Source organism: Pristiophorus japonicus, chromosome 13 (genome assembly GCF_044704955.1).
Source record: "Pristiophorus japonicus isolate sPriJap1 chromosome 13, sPriJap1.hap1, whole genome shotgun sequence".
Taxonomy (NCBI): domain Eukaryota; kingdom Metazoa; phylum Chordata; class Chondrichthyes; family Pristiophoridae; genus Pristiophorus; species Pristiophorus japonicus.
The window spans coordinates 19274303-19289765 of record NC_091989.1 but is presented as its reverse complement, the minus strand read 5'-3'; the positions used below and the strand labels follow the sequence as shown (position 1 = coordinate 19289765).

The 15463-nt window shown below is 47.3% G+C and overlaps 1 protein-coding gene and 1 long non-coding RNA gene across 2 annotated transcripts in view; one reads left to right on the top strand and one right to left on the bottom strand.

The window, feature by feature from the left end:
* LOC139278431 (uncharacterized) overlaps positions 1 to 4054 on the top strand; it is a 133642-nt gene extending 129588 nt beyond the window's left edge. The window contains exon 5 of the long non-coding RNA XR_011596264.1: positions 3899 to 4054. This is a non-coding gene — a long non-coding RNA (uncharacterized lncRNA). The remainder of the gene's footprint in view (positions 1 to 3898) is intronic.
* Positions 1 to 15463, bottom strand: part of exoc4 (exocyst complex component 4) — a 617734-nt gene that overhangs the window by 87453 nt on the left and 514818 nt on the right. The gene's annotated exons all lie outside the window — the stretch shown is intronic.

The window sequence follows — 15463 nt, the reverse complement described above, 5'->3', positions numbered from 1 at the left end:
CGTCCTCATCTCTGGAATCAACCGAGTGAACAGCCTCAGCTGATAACATTTTGGCTCCTGGTTTGTGTCTTGATTCGACTGATGCTAAAGAGCATGGTTAAGCACTGTGGCCATTTTCCCAGTAAACTTCAAGCATAATTCATGCCAGGAAATGTCAGCAAAACACAACCTAGAACAATCAGTGATGCTCCCAAAAATACAACCGACTTACATTTTATTTAAATTGAAAAAACTAGGTCAAGAAAGACAGATTTGGATTTATATAGCACCTGTCACAACCACCAGACGTTTCAAAGTGCTTTACATCTAATGAAGTACTTTTGGAGTGTAGTCACTCTAGTAATGTAGGAAACACGGCAGCCAATTTGCACACAAGCAAGCTCCCACAAACAGCAATGTGATAATGACCAGATAATCTGTTTTTGTTATGTTGATTGAGGGATAAAAATTGGCCAGGACACCAGGGATAAACAGAGTCAGCATGGTTTTATGAAAGGCAAATCATGCTTAACAAATTTGCTGGAGTTCTTTGAGGATGCAACGACCAGAGTGGATAAGGGGAAACCAGTGGATGTGGTGTTTTTGGATTTCCAGAAGGCATTCGATAAGGTGCCACATAAGAGGTTACGGCACAAGATAAAAGCTCACGGGGTTGGGGGTAATATATTAGCATAGATAGAGGACTGGCTAACGAACAGAAAACAGAGAGTCGGGATAAATGGGTCATTTTCCAGTTGGCAAACAATAACTAGTGGGGTGCCGCAGGGATCGGTGCTGGGGCCTCAACTATTTACAATCTATATTAATGACTTGGACAAAGGGATCGAGTGCAATGTAGCCAAGTTTGCTGATGATACAAAGATGGGTGGGAAAGCAAATTGTGAGGAGGACACAAAAAATCTGCAAAGGGATATAGACAGGCTAAGTGAGTGGGCAAAAATTTGGCAATGGAGTATAATGTGGGAATGTGTGAGATTATGCACTTTGGCAGAAATAATAGAAAAGCAAATTATAATTTAAATGGAGAAAAATTGCAAAAGTGCTGCAGTACAGAGGGACCTGGGGGCTCCTTGTGCATGAAACACAAAAAGTTAGTATGCAGGTACAGCAAGTAATCAGGAAGGCAAATGGAATGTTGGCCTTTATTGCAAGGGGGATAGAGCATAAAAGCAGATAAGTCCTGCTGCAACTGTACAGGGTATTGGTGAGGCCACACCTGGAGTACTGGGTACAGTTTTGGTCTCTGTATTTAAGGAGGGGTATACTTGCATTGGAGGCTGTTCAGAGAAGGTTCACTAGGTTGATTCTGGAGATGAGGGGGTTGACTTATGAAGATAGGTTGAGTAGATTGGGCCTATACTCATTGGAGTTCAGAAGAATGAGAGGCGATCTTATCGAAACATATAAGATAATGAGGGGGCTCAACAAGGTGGATGCAGAGAGGATATTTCCACTCCTAAGGGAAACTAAAACTAGGGGACAGTCTCAGAATAAGGGGCTGCCCATTTAAAACTGAGATTAGGAGAAATTTATTCTTTGAGGGTTGCAAATCTATGGAATTCTCTGCCCCAGAGAGCTGTGGAGGTAATTGAATATATTTAAGGCTTAGATAGACAGATTTTTAAGGGAGTAAAGGATTATGGGGAGCGGGCAGAGAGGTGGAGCTGAGTCCATGATCAGATCAGCCATGATCTTATTGAATGACGGAGCAGGCTCAAGTAGCCAAATGGTCTACTCCTGCTCCTATTTCTTATGTTTTTATGTTCTTAGCTCCCCTGCTCTTCTTCAAAATAGTGTCTTGGACTCTTTTACGTCCACTGGAGTGTCAGCCTGGATTTTTGTACTCAAGTCCCTGGAGTGGGACTTAAACCCACAACCCTCTGACTCAGAGGCGAGAGTGCGACCCACTGAGCCACAGTTGACACATATGACTTGACAAAGCAGGTCTTTACCCAAGATTGAAAAGATTGGGACAGAATAGATAAATCAAAGATGGTGGTTAGGCGATGCCAAGTTTAGGTTTTACAGGCGTGCAAATTATGGGCCCAAATTTGCCCAGGAGTTGCTCTGTGTTTTTTGGAGCAACTTGATTTTTCTGGAGTATCTTAAAAATCCCCATTCTGCACATTTAATTTGTGCCAGTGTAAGTGAGTTAGGATTTTTTTTAGTTTAGTTTTTTTTTCCAAAAGGGGGGGCGTTACCAGCCACTTATGCCTGTTTTGGTCATTTAAGCCAGTTTGGACAGCTAATAGTTGCTCCAAACTAACTTAGGCCAGCGTATGTGGCCACAGAAAACCCTTGCGGAGAGTTAAGAAATCAGCGCAGGTAGCCAGAGATAGCGGGGGGGGGGGGGGGGCGCGGGGAGGGGGGAGAAGGGAAGCAGAGAGGACCTTGCAAAGCACTAAACACCTTCACAACAACTAATTCAGATTTTGTACTGTAATTTTTGCATAATTTACACATTCCATTATATAAAGCTTCATAAGATATGCACTTTTTTATATCATTTATATCAGAAGAGAAAGGGTTTCATAAAACCATTTATGAATCAAATATTTTGCTAGCAGAGTTATATTAATGCAAGTTGTTATCTTGTGTCATCACACCATCATGAGGTAGTGATCGTGGGTGGTGCAATGATAGGAGTAATACAACTGGCCTTAGGTTCGGGAGCGGAAAATCAACCGGGGTTCCAACTCCTGGTTGCTATCCATTGAGCCTGCTGGAACTGTTCTATGGTCACTTGCGCAAGGTACCTGAGGGTGTCCATGCAGTTACTCCCCAATAAGGCACCCGTGGGTGCTGATGGAATGTTCCCAACAGGGTTTCTACGGATATCCATGCAGTTGTTCACTAAGAATTGATGGGATTTAAAAAAAATTGACCTAAGTCATGATTACTACCAAAACAAAAGCCGCGACCAGATATTTGCTGGTACTGAGAGACCAAACCTAAGGAAAATGTTCTCTGGTCATTCTCACCTCTTAACAGCCAGTTGCATTGTGCCATTTGCAGAGACTTTTTCTAAATCATTTAAAGAAACTCTCTTCCTTCCCCCCCCCTCCACTCCCCCAATCAAAACTCTTCTACCCCCCTCCCTTCCCCCCCAATCAAAGGTCTCCCCGCACCAACCTGTTTCTTGTAGCCCTCAGCACGGGAAGGCACCGGTCGACCTGTGCGGCAGGCCACTCGGCCCGGGATAGGGGCGGGACGCATTGGGTCCCATGCTGCAGGCACACATCATCACAATCATAGGAGGACCTACTGCGCATGCGCGAACACTATACTGCGCATGCGGACAGCTGCCGGCACTCTTTTAGACGCAGGGCCCTGGCTCTGCCCCGCAATGGACTCGCCACACCGTGCCAAGCCCCGGGAGAGTCGACAGAGGGGCCAGAATACGGGGATATATTTTCGCCGCCATTTTGAGCGCAGGAAGTTGGCGCACCTCACCCAAGTACCGAAAAAAACGGAGGGCCAAATTTGGGCCCTATAAGAGGAAGGAGTTGCACAATTTGGAGTTAGTCGTAAATAGTGAGTACTGATTTCAAAAGAGAGTTCTGCAGAGAATCTCATTACAAATTGCAATATCCTCGACGCCGGACAATGCATTTGTGTGAGGGTGCAGTCTTATATTTGAAGATTGTTTTCTCAAGTTTTTTAAAAATCTAATTATTGTTTATAACTTGGCTCTACCCTTAAACAGGCTGCCTGCTGACCATCTGGGCAGGTTTGAGGGAAATAACTCATCACAATCGACGGCAGCTCACCACAGTCAAGGATACCTTATAAGAAAAGTTGCCTGTACTCACCCGGAGCCAAAACCTCTTTGTAATTTGTGGACGTAAAAGAGCCTCTTTTTGTCATTAACGGATTTTGTTTCTTTAACTTTCTAAAGGTTTACTCAAACACAGCAGCAATGTACCCGCAACGCCTACTGCAGCTGTAAACTGAGTGGAGATCGGTCGATTGAAGAACACCACCTGTGGTCTTGTCCTTCACTTGATCAACATTGCCACTTCCCTGGCGAGGTCCACTCGCACATATATTACTGCCTAAACTGTTAAGGTGTCCTGTTAAAAGCTCCAAGCTCTGCTTTGATACGCCTTCTCTTGGCTCCCTCCTGAGCAGTTGAAACTGCTCAACAAAACCTGTCACAGCTTCACAGTGCAAGAGAGAGCCAGGTTAAGATGTTAAAACAAACACAGAGGTAATAACAACCATTAATGTACTACACCATTACATTTTTTCGATATAGATCAATTTAGTCACAATATTGTAGATTGTGCACTGAGAAATTTGAACCCTTTTTAAAAAGCAAGAAAATACAAGGAAAGCTTTACCATCTGCGATAAGGAAAATTACATTTAACTCAATACATTTAGAAATAGGCGAGAATTCAGACTGGTCATAGCTAACATGACCAAACTGTGAGGATTTTTTTGAAATGTGGTTCATTGAGATGCAGCGCAGCTTGTGGTGGAGGGGGAGAGGAGCACAATGGCTTCCGACACAGTCTTCTCACCTTTGGAGTCCTCATTTTGAATGCAGTCCAGACAGATGGGATACAAAAATAAAATAAAATTTCTTCCGTCTCATGATTGCGAACAGGCCTGAGTCAATACTGTAGCAGCCACAGCTTTGTGCATGTTGTTATGTCCCATGAAGTACATGAGTGTGATCTGTGTGTTGCAGAGTTGTCACCTTTTGCCAAATACAAATGCAGATTAAAATGTGGAATTGTGGCTTAAGTTCTGAGATTTGCTTTACTGCCGATCAAAATTCAGTTAATAATCTCAATAATTAATGCAATATTGAGGGACACGACGTAAAATGGCCATTTATTTCAAAAGCCAGACACTTGGCCCTGAAATTCCTGGCTCTGCGTTGCACTGGTGCCAGTATGGAACTTGTAATCGACAAAATCCGATGCCGACTCCGTCAGATTTCCCAGGGTCAGCTATTTTGCATAAAGTTTGGCACGACAAGGACATAAGTCCCGTCAGCAGCAAGCCAGGCTGCGAAGGTGGGGGGGAAATGCTAGAATGGGATAGAGCACTGACGTATCCTGCTCATTGAAAAGGCCGCATCCATTTAAAGGAATGAGCAGGCTGTAGTATGAGGGAATGCAATGGCGGATGCAGAAACTAAAAAAGGGATGAGCTTTGAATTTTTCAGCGACTGATTGAGGTTCTGCTAGCAGAAATCAGAAAAAGGAGGGATGGTATCGTTGGGAACAAACCGAAGGCAACAACCCAGATTGTGGGTGGCACCTCCATAACCCCAAGAACCACTTTACAATGTCAAAAGAAGGTTAATGACCTCACAAGGTAAGAAAAGGGAAATGCGTTGTCAAGTGAACAACATGAAAGTGCACTGAAATACAGAGAAGCCAATTGGTATTTCCCTATCCTAATATTCAAGCTGAGCCATTTGGTGTTATCAAGTTCCATGCCCCAGAAACACTTTAATCTGGTATGTCATTTGTCTCACTTGTATCCTGTAATGCATGTTAGCACATGGCTGTCTCACATCCCAGGTCCTGGTTCCCTTCCACCGACTATTATTGCCATCCATTCCAAGAACCCTGGCAGATTGTGATTGCAGGATCTGGAGACTGCTGCAGCCAATTAATACAATTCAATACTCCAACAGGAGGTGAATACGCGTAATGTCAGGAAATGACATACGAAGGCCACTGGGCAAGGAATTGCAGACATCTGCACATGAACTCAGTAAGAAGAGAAGCACTGATAATATGAAGATATATATTTTAAAAGCATCCTATGGCCATTCTATCTGGTACACCTATACATACAACCCCCATTCCACCCATGACCCACCTCCCCCCCAAAAAAGGCTGTTCTTGATTTATCTTATTTCACTTCCGAGCCTAGTATGCTGTTTCCTTGGGCTGGATTTTTGGCTTTTGTGATTTCGGGGTGGTAATGACAGCGGGGCAATCCTGATACTGCCTGGAAAAATTTTGCGCCCTCGTCTGTCTGCAAATTTTGCCAAAAAATGAGGTTCCAGGATCTGGGTCGCTAAATCAGGCGTTACACAAGGAAGTTTGTGTGCCCCTGCCAAAAATTGCAGCGTTAAAAAAGGCCGGCATTTTGCGCATGCGCAGAAGCGTTTCAATTTTCCCGGGCGCAGTGGTTCCCTGCGCTGTGCAGTTGGGACTTTAGGGTGCGGTGGTTTCCTGCGCCCAGCTCAGATGACCCAGACCACTTCTAAGACTTCGGCAGAGATGGCGCAGCAAGAGGGCAGGCAGCATGCCAGAAGATTTTCTATAGTGACTGCTGAGGCCTTAGTGCAGGCCATTGAAAGGAGATGGTCTACACTCCATCTGGTTGGCAGAGGGAGGCCGTTGCCCAGCATTTTTAAGAGAATCTGACGGGAGATCGCACAGGAGGTGTCAGCGGCAGACACGGTGGCCAAAACATGGCACACAATGCCGCTAGAAGTTCAATGACATCACGAGGGTCGTCAGGGTGAGTACCCTTCACATTTATGTAGGCCTGCCATGCTTCCAAGATCAATGTCTCACACAATGTTAAGTCTTTGATGGAATTGCCCCTTCTCAATGTGTTGCAGATCCTGGTGTGGGTTGTAGAACATAGAAACATAGAAAATAGGTGCAGGAGTAGGCCATTCGGCCCTTCTAGCCTGCACCGCCATTCAATGAGTTCATGGCTGAACATTCAACTTCAGTACCCCATTCCTGCTTTCTCGCCATACCCCTTGATCCCCCTAGTAGTAAGGACCTCATCTAACTCCTTTTTGAATATATTTAGTGAATTGGCCTCAACAACTTTCTGTGGTAGAGAATTCCACAGGTTCACCACTCTCTGGGTGAAGAAGTTCCTCCGCATCTCGGTCCTAAATGGCTTACCCCTTATCCTTAGACTGTGACCTCTGGTTCTGGACTTCCCCAACATTGGGAACATTCTTCCTGCATCTAACCTGTCTAACCCCATCAGAATTTTAAACGTTTCTATGAGGTCCCCTCTCATTCTTCTGAACTCCAGTGAATACAAGCCCAGTTGATCCAGTCTTTCTTGATAGGTCAGTCCCGCCATCCCGGGAATCAGTCTGGTGAACCTTCGCTGCACTCCCTCAATAGCAAGAATGTCCTTCCTCAGGTTAGGAGACCAAAACTGTACACAATACTCCAGGTGTGGCCTCACCAATGCCCTGTACAACTGTAGCAACACCTCCCTGCCCCTGTACTCAAATCCCCTTGCTATGAAGGCCAACATGCCATTTGCTTTCTTAACCGCCTGCTGCACCTGCATGCCAACCTTCAATGACTGATGTACCATGACACCCAGGTCTCTTTGCACCTCCCCTTTTCCTAATCTGTCACCATTCAGATAATAGTCTGTCTCTCTGTTTTTACCACCAAAGTGGATAACCTCACATTTATCCACATTATACTTCATCTGCCATGCATTTGCCCACTCACCTAACCTATCCAAGTCGCTCTGCAGCCTCACAGCATCCTCCTCGCAGCTCACACTGCCACCCAACTTAGTATCATCCGCAAATTTGGAGATACTACATTTAATCCCCTCATCTAAATCATTAATGTACAGTGTAAACAGCTGGGGCCCCAGCACAGAACCTTGCGGTACCCCACTAGTCACTGCCTGCCATTCTGAAAAGTACCCATTTACTCCTACTCTTTGCTTCCTGTCTGACAACCAGTTCTCAATCCATGTCAGTACACTACCCCCAATCCCATGTGCTCTAACTTTGCACATCAATCTCTTGTGTGGGACCTTGTCGAACGCCTTCTGAAAGTCCAAATATACCACATCAACTGGTTCTCCCTTATCTACTCTACTGGAAACATCCTCAAAAAATTCCAGAAGATTTGTCAAGCATGATTTCCCTTTCACAAATCCATGCTGACTTGGACCTATCATGTCACCTCTTTCCAAATGCACTGCTATGACATCCTTAATAATTGATTCCATCATTTTACCCACTACCGATGTCAGGCTGACCGGTCTATAATTCCCTGTTTTCTCTCTCCCTCCTTTTTTAAAAAGTGGGGTTACATTGGCTACCCTCCACTCCATAGGAACTGATCCAGAGTCAATGGAATGTTGGAAAATGACTGTCAACGCATCCACTATTTCCAAGGCCACCTCCTTAAGTACTCTGGGATGCAGTCCATCAGGCCCTGGGGATTTATCGGCCTTCAATCCCATCAATTTCCCCAACACAATTTCCAGGCTAATAAGGATTTCCCTCAGTTCCTCCTCCTTACTAGACCCCCCCGACCCCTTTTATAACCGGAAGGTTGTTCGTGTCCTCCTTCGTGAATACCGAACGAAAGTACTTGTTCAATTGGTCCGCCATTTCTTTGTTCCCCGTTATGACTTCCCCTGATTCTGACTGCAGAGGACCTACGTTTGTCTTTACTAACCTTTTTCTCTTTACATATCTATAGAAACTTTTGCAATCCGTCTTAATGTTCCCTGCAAGCTTCTTCTCGTACTCCATTTTCCCTGCCCTAATAAAACCCTTTGTCCTCCTCTGCTGAGTTCTAAATTTCTCCCAGTCCCCAGGTTCGCTGCTATTTCTGGCCAATTTGTATGCCACTTCCTTGGCTTTAATACTATCCCTGATTTCCCTTGATAGCCACGGTTGAGCCACCTTCCCTTTTTTATTTTTATGCCAGACAGGAATGTACAATTGTTGTAGTTCATCCATGCGGTCTCTAAATGTCTGCCATTGCCCATCCACAGTCAACCCCTTAAGTATCATTCGCCAATCCATCCCAGCCAATTCACGCCTCATACCTTCAAAGTTAGCCTTCTTTAAGTTCTGGACCATGGTCTCTGAATTAACTGTTTCATTCTCCATCCCAATGCAGAATTCCACCATATTATGGTCACTCTTCCCCAAGGGGCCTCGCACAACGAGATTGCTAATTAATCCTCTCTCATTACATAACACCCAGTCTAAGATGGCCTCCCCCCTAGTTGGTTCCTCGACATATTGGTCTAAAAAACCTTCCCTTATGCACTCCAGAAAATCCTCCTCCACCGTATTGCTTCCAGTTTGGCTAGCCCAATCTATGTGCATATTAAAGTCACCCATTATAACTGCTGCACCTTTATTGCACGCACCCCTAATTTCCTGTTTGATGCCCTCCCCAACATCACTACTACTGTTTGGAGGTCTGTACACAACTCCCACTAACGTTTTTTGCCCTTTGGTGTTCTGCAGCTCTACCCATATAGATTCCACATCATCCAAGCTAATGTCCTTCCTAACTATTGCCTTAATCTCCTCCTTAACCAGCAATGCTACCCCACCTCCTTTTCCTTTTATTCTATCCTTCCTGAATGTTGAATACCCCTGGATGTTGAGTTCCCAGCCCTGATCATCCTGGAGCCACGTCTCCGTAATCCCAATCACATCATATTTGTTAACATCTATTTGCAGTTAATTCATCCACCTTATTGCGGATACTCCTTGCATTAAGACACAAAGCCTTTAGGCTTGTTTTTTTAACACCCTCTGTCCTTTTAGAATTTTGCTGTACAATGGCCCTTTTTGTTCTTTGCCTTGGGTTTCTCTGCCCTCCACTTTTCCTCATCTCCTTTCTGTCTTTTGTTTTTGCCTCCTTTTTGTTTCCCTCTATCTCCCTGCATTGGTTCCCATCCCCCTGCCATATTAGTTTAACTCCTCGCCAACAGCACTAGCAAACACTCCCCCGAGGACATTGGTTCCGATTCTGCCCAGGTGCAGACCGTCCGGATTGTACTGGTCCCACCTCCCCCAGAACCGGTTCCAATGCCCCAGGAATTTGAATCCCTCCCTGCTGCACCATTGCTCAAGCCACGTATTCATCTGAGCTATCCTGCGATTCCTACTCTGACTAGCACGTGGCACTGGTAGCAATCCCGAGATTACTACTTTTGAGGTCCTACTTTTTAATTTAGCTCCTAGCTCCTTAAATTCATTTCGTAGGAACTCATCCCTTTTTTTACCTATGTCATTGGTACCAACGTGCACCACGACAACTGGCTGTTCTCCCTCCCTTTTTAGAATGTCCTGCACCACATCCTTGACCCTTGCACCAGCAGAAAGCTGAAGGCTCACTTCTCCAGCCATTCCTTCTGCATTCAGGATGCACATACCCTCTTGTACCCTAATCAATGTCAAGCCCCCTCGTGCTCCACTCTCACTGTTGATATGCATTTCATAATCATCACCCTGAGCCACTATACTACCTGCCTCACACCTACTCCCAACCTTTGACAAACCTCACTGAGCAGCTACACAGAATGAAGTGAAGACATTTGTACATCCACACAGTGGCAGCTATTGAACTATGGAAGGCATATGTGGCACAACAGAATCCTTCTTATTGCAGGCCAAGGTCTTCCACAACAGACGGGAGCAACGGCGAACCGAAGGGTGGACAGCCTGAGCTGCTGCAGCTCACTGATGTGTGGAGCAGCGAGTCTCGGCCCTCATGGGTACCCCAGTTTGCACAGTGGCCGGGGGCGATACCAAGCCCCCTTCGGGGAGTGAGGGTATGTAAATGGAACACATGACTTATGTGACTTCATTGACCCCTAAAATTAAGTGGCCTAGCCCCTTTACATGTACATGTGCAATGCCACCTTCCTGCTATCACCCTGACCCTCCCCTGCTGCTAACCACACGTCTGTTGTTTTCTGCTTGCAGATGACCAGCCACAAGCACGACAGCCTTCTCGGGAGCCAACTATATCTGGCCACGGGGGAGACGATGTGGGAGGGGATGAAAGTGTGCTGCCTGAACCTCACAGCCCAGCCTTGTCTGCCGACACTACATCTGTGGACGAAGCCGATTTCCCGGGGCTTGAGGACTCTGAGGCTCCTAGCCCCAGTGGCCTACAGCAATGGCGAGTGGGAGGGGAAGCTCGGAGGCTAGCTCCCCGGAGGGCAAGTCGGCACAGTAGTCCTGCTGAAGAATAGGCAGACGTGGACCTGGACTTGGTGGCAATGTCCAGGGAAAACACATAGATGCACTGCAAGCTCATGGGTGTATTGGGTAGGATCCCGGAGAGCATAGACAAACTTGCTGTGAGGATTGCGGAGGCTGCCTCATGCATTGTCTCTGCATCTCAGGACTCCAGCGAGGCCATCCATGCCCACTCAGGCAGGTGGCCTCCAGCAGAGACAGTGGTGTGCCAGAGTGTGTGGCGCGTGCTGTTGATCACGGCGCAGCAGCAACCGCATCGCAAGCACAAGCTTCGCTGCAGCTTGGTGATGTCATGCGGTTGCAGACAGGTGCCATCCTCTCTGTGTTCCCCACTGTCCAATGGGGAAGGGACGGTGCCGAAGCAGCCCAGCAAGTTGTGGTGAAACATTGTACTCCATTGCTGAGGCTCAGCCTTGTCTGAGTGTCAGTGGTTCCCAGGAAATGGAAGGTGCTGTTCTTCCTCAGAATGACCAGCATTCTGGCTCCCAACACTGATTCTCCTACCATGTACCTTACGCGGTCCACACCCGATCTATCAGAGACTGCTTCCGTCGATGCTGAGGCACAGCAGTCCGTAGCTGAGCCTTCGAGGCTCAGAGTGTCGTCATACGCCGCCTGCATTGTCTTTCCCCCTAACACAGCAGCCCTCAAGCTGCCTTGCTGTCGGTTCTGAGACCTCATTGAGGAGCAGCAGCAGGCGGGGGAGGGGATAACGGGAAGGTGGGGGTGGGGGAATCTCAGGGCAAGTCCTATTAAGGGGTGGGACAACCATTTGCAGATGCCTTGCTATATTATGAGGGCACCTGTAAATAGTTGTTTTTGAAAAATGCACGTTGTTCAGTTACTTACAGCAGAACGCTGTTTATTGTATCATTTGGTCTTGTTGGGGGTGGGGGGGGGAATTGTTCATTACTTGTTTTGATAAAAATGTCATTTTGACCCTTTGCTGTTGGTGTCATGTGCATCATTCCAAAGTTCAGCGTAGATGTGCCTTTATGGTGGCACACAGCATGGCCAGTTTTAGATGCATCCCTCAGCTTCCTTCATTCAAGCAAACGGGTCCATTATGAACTGGCGACGTGTGGCTCTTGCTCCAGCAGCATCTCCATGCTACCTCCCCCATGGATAGGGTGGCTGTGCAATCGGTGCCTCGCCAGGCTCCTCTTTGTCGTCCTCCTCCTCCTCCTCTTCCCCCCCACCCCAGAGGTGGGCCTGAAATCCCCACTGGCAACGCCTGGCCCCTCATGATGGCCAAGTTGTGGGGAGTATTGAAGGCTATTTTCAGAGCGGTCGAGGCATCCGAAGCGCTGCTTGAGCACCCCAATTGTCTGTTCGATGATGTTGCGGGTGGCTGCATGGCTCTCATTGTAGCGCTGCTGAGCTTGCGGAGAGGGGTCATGAACCAGGTGGCTAGGCCATATCCTTTGTCCCCAGCCAGCCAGCCGTGCCCTTCCCTTTGTCGCTGAAACATTCATGAGACACCGCTCTCACGCAAGATGAAAACATTATGCGCGTTCCCTGGATAGCGGGCATTAACTGTGGGGATGCTGCGTGTGGTCGCACACCAGCTGGACATTTAGTGAGTGGTATCCCTTTCGGTTTCTGAATACCCCTGCGTTGTTGAATGGTGCTCGCAAGGCCAAGTGTGTGCAGTCAATGGCTCCTTGAACCCTCAGAAAGCCTACAATTCTGCCAAACCCACATGTCCGCTCATTCTGGCTCTCTCTGCTCATTGGGAACTTTATGAAGTCCATTCTGCGAGCGTACAGAGCCTTTGTGACATGGCGAGATGCTGCATATGCCCCTGCTGTTGCCTGGAAGGAGCCGGAGGCATAGAAGGTCAGTGCCAGTCACCTTCACTGCGACAGACAGCGCAATTCTGTTGGCACTGGAAGACTGTAGGTCTGCCTGTAGGAGATCATCATAGGCTGTTCCTTGTAATCGAGGATGACTTGCTTCCACGCCAAAAAGGAATGAGTTTGCAGGTGTTTCAATGAAGGATCTAATATTCCAGGTCCCGAACTACATGTTGAAGGGTGGAAGATGCCTGTGCACACCAGCCACCACACGGGCTTGACAGAGCTTGGTCTTGGTCCAGTGGCAAGGATTAACCAAGACGACTGGAAACCAGCTCTGCTGCACGGGCCGAGTGCACACACATATATTGCACTGACTGGCCCGTGCTGCCCCTGGGCCCTCGCCTCTTCTGGGCCCCGTAACTCAAGCCTCTCCTGGGCCCCGATCACATCGCTCTACAATCTCTCGCCGCTCCTTCGCCCTGACCTCGCCACTCTTTCAAGGACCATCAGCAGGTCAGGGCCTTCAAAGGAGCAGCGTGGCAGCCCGACCAGGCATTCGGCTCGGCAGCCCCGACCTGCAAGAACCATCAGCAGGTCGGGGCCTTCAAAGGAGCAACGTGGAGCATACCACTTCAAGGTACAGAGCGAGCCGGTTCAGGAGGGCGATAGCGGTGAAGACTGGATTGTACATCACCAAGGTCCAGTTCACTGATTGGAGCATGGGCAGGTACAGCAGTAGCGGCGAAGTCGGGGCGAAGGAGCGGCGAGGTTGGGGCGAAGAAGCTGTAGAAGATGGCATATCTTTGGAAGCGCAGCCTTCTCACACACTGCTCCTCAGAGAGCTGGAGGTATGAGTGTTGGTGCCTGTAAACCCGTGGGGGTAAGCCCTCCTCCCAGATGTCTTCAGCCTCTCCTCTTCCATGGCCTGACATGGCCAGCAGCCCTTCGTCTAGCTTGACGTCACCTGGCAATAGCAACCAGCATGATACACTGACGAACCAGTATTACCCTCATTAAATTCTTTCACTGACCTTATAAGGACACTGTAACGAAAGATAAAAGTGCCGTTCCTAGTTGGAGCTTCACGCAGCGCGATGCGCGCAACTGTTGCAGTCAATGTGACCTGCGATGTTGGATCCTCATCTCCCCATTTAAATACGCCGTCCATACCACCTGCTGCGTCCTGGGAATGCCTGTTTTTTCCAGACGTTTCCTGGGGAGTGTGTTTAATGAGGTGATAGGGCCTAATTTTGCATCTGGGGCAACAGAGCGTTGCACGACGATTGACGTCATGATCTCAGTGCGATAAGTTTTTGCGCCGCCGCAAATCATGAGCCGAATTTGCCGGCCAGGCCATAAACACTGGACATCCGGCGTTGCGCCTTGAAACACCATTTACCCTTCCACCCCATCTCCGAGGCGCAAACAGAGGTGCAAATGAGCCAAAGATCCAGCCGGTGTCCTATTCTGGGCTGATCCACCACTATTTGCTCCCTGTAACTGATGTGGTACCCTTGCTGCAGCTGCCGACTTGTGCTGCTGCGGCTGACGTGTGCACTGGTGAATCACTCCGGTAATTCTCCACTTATAGCCTTTTGAATCTTCCCAGTCCCGGAGGTTGGTCTTGAATTGTTTCAAAAATGCTGCTTCGTCACTGGTGTACGTGGGCCAGTCGAGATGCAGTCTTTACTAATTCTACTAGACCTTAAATGTTCATACTGCTCTGCTTCGTCTTCCTTGCGCAAAAGCTCTTAATGTTATCACGAAGGGAGCGATGGGTGGTTTACAGGAGGTGGTGGGCCACCTGTTGCACACTGCCACATTAAACAAGAGAACAAAACAGCACAATCAGAGGCATAAGAAAGAGGCATTCAGAGAAGCAGGTATGATGCTAACACATGTGGGCATGTACATACCTCAATCATTCTAAGTGATACTTGACTCAGTCCTTCAACGCCACAGAATCACTCAAAGTGCCTTTTTGAAGTACTTGCGCACTTTTAAATAAGGCAGATGAGTTGGCGAGCTGTGTCAACCTGCAACATGTGGAGTAAATTCCTACTTACCCGTGCAGCGCAATTTGCTACACAAGTACAACAATTTCACTGCAGGCAGGGAAAGTGATGGTTTCTCAGTTGATCTGAGTGATAACAAGTCACTGCAGCAAATCACTTGCCCTACTTACGAATTTTCAATGTAATAAATCAATTCAGGTTGAAAATAATCAAAATTAAACCTAATTTTGTCGAACCTTGATTTATTCCTGCATGAAACTTGAGAACACCTAAATTAACTACAAAAGTTTAGAATAATCACATTGAAAATTATAATAGCAGATTAGATCCTTCTCCAGCTTAATTTAACTCTCAAGGATGTGAAATAAATCACAGTTCAGTCCCAAAAACAGTTGAGAATCTGCAGGGAACGTGGCATTCTATAGATTCAGCAACAACAAAAAATGATGCAACCTAGCTTGTTTATTTCAGTTTTCTTTTTCTTCTTTGAGCATTTGTTGACCTGAAATATTACCCAAACTGCACAATTTTCCCCCATATGTTTGCCTGTGTCTGAGTATGTAGCTGGGTACCTTACCCGCAAGCCCATACACTACCTGTGTCTGAGTATGTAGCTGGGTGCCTTGCTCCCAGGCCCTACAAGATGCACTGCAGCAA